Source organism: Rhodamnia argentea, chromosome 9 (genome assembly GCF_020921035.1).
Source record: "Rhodamnia argentea isolate NSW1041297 chromosome 9, ASM2092103v1, whole genome shotgun sequence".
Taxonomy (NCBI): Eukaryota; Viridiplantae; Streptophyta; class Magnoliopsida; order Myrtales; family Myrtaceae; genus Rhodamnia; species Rhodamnia argentea.
In genome coordinates, this window is record NC_063158.1 from 8,663,184 (window position 1) to 8,669,129 (window position 5,946).

The window sequence follows — 5,946 nt, forward strand, 5'->3', positions numbered from 1 at the left end:
GATTTGCCTTTTTATTGTTTACTACTTCGATCAACAATAAATCTAGACGACGATGATAGGAAGAGGCGACGGAATGGCTGTGATGAACATGCGGTGTGACTACGGAGGGGTGATGAACGATGGCATGGACGACGGCGGCGTGGCCGAGGCGCCGTAGTGACGGATGATGGCGTAGGCGGTAGCAACGTGATGACAGGCGAAGTGGCGACAAATGAAGGGTAAGGTGGTGGAGGGTCGGTGCGACAAGAGGAGAGGGAGAGAGAGAGGTTGGCCAAAGGGGGTAAAAGAAAGTGTGTGGAAGTCTTTCAAGAAGGGGCGAACCATCCCTTTTTATAATGGAACAAGGTTAATGATATTCCTCTTGAAGTCTCCAAGCTTGATGATGAAGTTTTCCTCTTGACTTCCAACAACTTGATGATGAAGTCTCTTGAAGTCAATGCTTCATTTAATGCTAGCCACTTATCTTATTGTTATTGAGCCACCTATCACCCTAAAAATTTCTTATGACAACCTAAGAATAGGTTAGTTACTTAGCCTCATTCTATTGGTCCACTTGTTTCATAGGTTCTAGATTAGATTCTTGGCATTTTCTCATTGATCCAAGTGTTCAAGAAGGGTTAATCATCTTAATTACAATCTTGATTATCTTGTTTATTAAGTAAATCATGCTAATTATCTCTAAAATAATCTTAATAAATTAAAAACAAAAAGTGAATTTAGGGATTGATCGTCCTTTAGTGAAGGGCGACGACTCTGACCATAGTGGCGCTGCCCGACTCACGCCGTCCTCATGGTGGTGTGGGCCGACGGTTGCCTCATGCTAGTGGACCGGCTAACGCACCGCTATTCGGCCTCACGCTAGCTAGGCGGGAGTTGTCTTGGCGTCGTCGTGCTATCGTTGGCTAGGCATTTTATCATCCTTGATCCGTCGCTTTTATTTACCCATCATTGTACAAACTTGCTTGTTCAGTAATTTCCTCTTTTTCATCATTTTACTCATGCAAATACATTTAAAAATATTTTGACTTTATAAGTCTTACTAATGTGAATTCATTTATAGCTTTTTTTTACTTTTACTAAATTTTGCTAGTGTGAATTCCTTTATAACTAATGGGCTTAAGTACACTACAAGTGCCAAAACTTGTGTATGTCGCTCATTTTAGTGTCAAAACTTTCAAAACGATCATTTAAGTGCCAAAATTTTTTAAAAATGATCACTTCGGTGCCAAAACGATCACTTCGGTGCTAAAACTTTCAAAACGATTACTTAAGTGCCAATTTTTTTAAAAACGGTCATTTAAGTACCAATTTTTTTTTAAAAACGATCACCTTAGTGTCAACTTCACCAAGCCACGTCAGCTCAAATATTAATAAAAAAAGCACGTGTCGGATTTTCGATATGCCACGTCGGTTGAAATTGGAGTTGGCACTTAAGTGATCGTTTTAAAAAGAAGTTGGCACTTAAGTGATCGTTTTGAAAGTTTTGGCACTAAAGTGAGCGCTTTACACAAGTTTTGGCACTTCTAGTGTTCTTTAGCCATAACTAATGTGAACTATTTATATTTCCTTTGACTTTGCTAATGAAAGCGACATTGATCTTATCTCATCATTTAATGCTTAAAAATAACATCATTTTTATCCTTTAGAAAATTGACTTACCATTGGCTTAATTGGCTTAGCATTGACTTTATTCCAATCCTTTAGAAAATTGACTTACCATTGACTTCCCTCTTATACTTGATTTTTAAATATCAATTCAAGTACTATTTTGTCATATCATATTTTCTAATAAAATTTTCTGGAAACTTCCTAAATAAGTTAAGAAATAGCTTCCTTGAGAAATTCGAAATAACATTCTAAAAGTTATGAAATAGCTTCTTCTAAAAGTTTCTTAAAGAACATGTCAAGAAGATTCATTTTATTTTCTACTTACTCCTAACGTGGGAAAAAGTGGGGATGTTACGGGTGAACTTGAGCCTATAAATAAAGCTTAGAGTGAAGTTTTGGAAGTTAAGTCATCACATGCAAGGGTGAGCTTCATAAAAGAGAGAGTAGCTTTGTGTGAGTGAGTTATCCCTTCGTGAGAGAGAGGGAAATAGAATAGCTGAGTTTGCATTTGTACGAACTAGTTTATTTTTATTAGTTTGAGTTTAGTGTGAGAAAGATATATTATAATAGTGTGTGAGATAATGTTTGAGTATTATACTTGTACTGAAATTGGGTATGCGATTGTATCTCAAATTGTCTAATACAATTCTCTTATGCTACCACACCACAATGCTTTCACATACACTATGAGTGGTATCGGATTAAGGTGGCAAACTCTACAATTAGTATTGGAGTTAGCAGGCCTAGGAATGTGTCAGTCTTGAAGCAGCCAAGGATCGAAGTACAAGAGCCTAGTTAATCAAGAACCTAGAGTAGACAATCGAGGATTGTGAACTCGAATCTAGTGATGGCATCTACTAGCTCCATTCAATTAAAACTTCCAAATTTGAAAGAAAGAAATTTCAATAGCTGGTCCGTCCGGATGAACGTTATTTTTAAATCGCAAGATTTGTGGAACATGATGGAGAATGGCTACACCGAAGTGGCCGATGCTGAAGAATTCAGTGCTTTGAGAAAGGAGGAGAAGGTTTCATTGGTTGAGTCGCGAAAGAAAGATCAGAAAGCATTATATGTGATCTTTCAAGCCATGGAGGAGATGATATTTTAAAAAATATAGAGTGCGGAGATTACGAAAGCAGCATGAGATATTTTACGAAAGTACTACAAATGCAATGATCGTGTTCGACGGTTGTGGCTTCAAACACTTCAAGCTAATTTCGAGTCTTTATGCATGAATGACTATGAATCCATCTTGCCGTACTTTGATATGTGCAAACCACCTTTAACTAATTGAGCTTTAATGGTGAAGAATTTCAAGATGTTTAAGTTGTAGAAAAAAACTAAGTGTCTTTGACCAAAAGATTTGACTACGTTGTTGCGGTGATCGAAGAAGGCCAAGCCATATCAAATGACATTGGAGCGGTTGATGGGTTCATTATGCTTGTATAAGAAAAGACCGAATCATAAGCCCATCGGTTTGAATCTTGAGCAAGTAGTGCTGAGTAAGTTTGTTCACTCAAAAAGAGGATATTATCAACATGGATGAGGTAATGCAGGTGCTTGAGGTAGAGGTGGAAATACAAATTTCTCCGAAAAGTATAAAACACGTGACATATCAAAGGTCCGGTGTTTTAAGTGCAACGAATTTGGACACTACAAATATGAATGTCAAGTAGAGGTGACGGAATATGCAGATCTTGTAGATGATGACAAAGATGTAATGCTAGTATGTACCATGAATGATAAAAGTTCCCTATTTAGAAATAACAGAGGTTTCAAGAGTCAATGGAGAAATGATGCTGGCACTAGGAATGGTAAATAGTGGAAAAATCACAGTAAATGGCATATAGAATCGGAAGGAAGAAGCACTCGACTAGGGGGAGTTCATTGGGATCGTGACAAGGATAAAAGAAGGTGTAGTGGATAGTGCTACATATGTGGCAAAGTAGATCATTTTGCTAGAGTTTGTAGATTCAAGTGGAAGAAGGAAATGCAACAATCAGCAACTTGGAGACAAGGGTCGTTTCATCATCTATCTTGACAATGCCAATGGCTGTGAGGCAAAAGGACAAGGAGCTCAAGGTCAAAGAAAAAGAGCATGATAAGCTCCGGTAGAAGTTCAAGAAGTTACAAAAGATCAATAAATATTTCCCAAAGAAAACGATCCTAAGGGCTAAGGTCCAAAGGAAGTGTGTAGATAAAAAGTCCTATGAGAAAAGGACCGACTTGTCTACATCAAAGTGCTTGAGATAAATTTCAATCAATTGAAGAATGAATGAAAACGATGAACGAGAGGTTTGATCACATGAGTTGCAATTCAAAAAATTTAGGGAAAGATTCGGGTATGGAAACCGTAAAGAAAGAAAAAGAAGCTAAGGTACAAGTTGCAATGGTGTTGGTGAAATCTGTACTTCGTAATCAAAAGCATGCTATTGGGAGTGCCAACACATGTGTCAGATTTATACTCATTCAACATTTTTACTTTGCTTGGTGATGGTGTTGGGAATGTTGAAGTTTGTTTACAAAACAAAAAAAAGTGCCCTTTTTCCGATCCCACATAGGATGGAAGGAAGAGTGCAAGTTAATTTATTATCTAGAAGGCTACTATGGTCTTTCAAATAAAGAAATGGGCAAGTGGGTTAAACCTATTAAAAAACCCCTAACTAATTTTGAAGTTGACAAAACGATCCATGATTTCTTAAATCTGAGTTAATGCAATGAAATACTTGTTTTGCAGATTATCCATAGGTATGAAATACACATGATTGAATCGGTAGAAAAGACTCGAGACGATGCTCTAAGGATGTTGTATCGAGCTCAGACATTGGAATGATGCTCAAGCTTTGAGAGAAGTATTTCATGAGCAACGATCATATTATAAAAAAATATATTCAAGATGATTTAATTGATACATTACATCATTACAATGGCTAGCAGATCAAGCTGGATTCTTACTTGAAAATTCTTAATCACGAAGATCAATCAAGGATACGGATTAACAGAGACAAAGATGACTCACCTAATGATGTAATCTATCTATGGAAACTCAGGATCACTATTGTATGGGTAATTTGATCCAAAAAGGTTTTCTTTCTTCTATCGTCCTCAACGGCTACCAAATTTTTTGTATGCGGTCTCGTCCAAACGGTGAAGTTTTGGAGAGCGATCCTCTGGAGATCTTCAACTGTCGGTTGGAGATGGAGGAGTATAAAATGACACTTCAACGTCGAAGAACAGATGAGCGAGGGAAATGAATTCAAAATTCCAAGATTAAGAGAGTTTCACATCTTTCACGTGCCTTTGATCCTACATTGTAATACTTAGAGGATAGCATACTAGTGAAAAGAGTGTTATAAGAGAAGTCTACTCATCATATTATAAACCTTTGAGTTATTCACAAGTGAAATCCAACCGATCGATGGCGTGAAGAAGTAGACATAGACTTGAACAAAGTCGAACCAATATAAATCCTCTATACAAATTATCTTACTCTTGCTCACTTTGATTGGCTATTGTGTTTGTTGAATTGTTCAAAGCATTGCATCTCAAAATATCGCTGTACAAACTAGCTATCATCAATCGAACTAAGTTTTGAGCTCTCTCGTTTACATTCCGCATTAACTTTCTTAAAATTTGTAAAATCACCTATTCACTCCCCCTCTAGATGATATTGTTAGCCTCAACAATTAGTATCATAACCTGGTGCTCACTTTTTTGAAGTGTTATTACTTCCGAGCTAACGATCTTCATGGCTAGCAACTTTTCTCTCACATGGATTGAAGGTGCAAGCAACAACAGACTACCTTACTTCGAAGGAAAGAATACAGTGATTGGCAGAATAAATTCAAGACATATATAAGATGCCAAGACCCGCAGATATGGGATGCTGTCCAAAGAGGCGTTAATCTAATTGCAAACACTTCGGGTAGAATAAATGCAGGGAACAACACAAATATTACTCCCATAACTGCTCTAACCGCCACTAAATTAGCCAAGAGAGATGATTTGGATACTAAAGCTATTTATTCATTTTACATTGCATTATCTCCCATTGAATACAAACATATTGCAGATTGCTCATCGTCAAAAGCGATTTGGGACAAGATTTACGTAACCTATGAAGGAACCGATAGTCAAGGAAACTAAAGTTAACATACTCCTTGGCCAGTATAAAGCCTTCAAGATGATGCCTAATTAAATGGTGAAGGAAATGTTTGATAGATTCTACTGAAATAGTGAATGGCCTTACTTATCATGGGCAACCTATGTCCGGACCAATGCGAGTAAACAAACTTATTAGGGCACTCACAAAGAAATGGGATAACGTCAAAATATCCA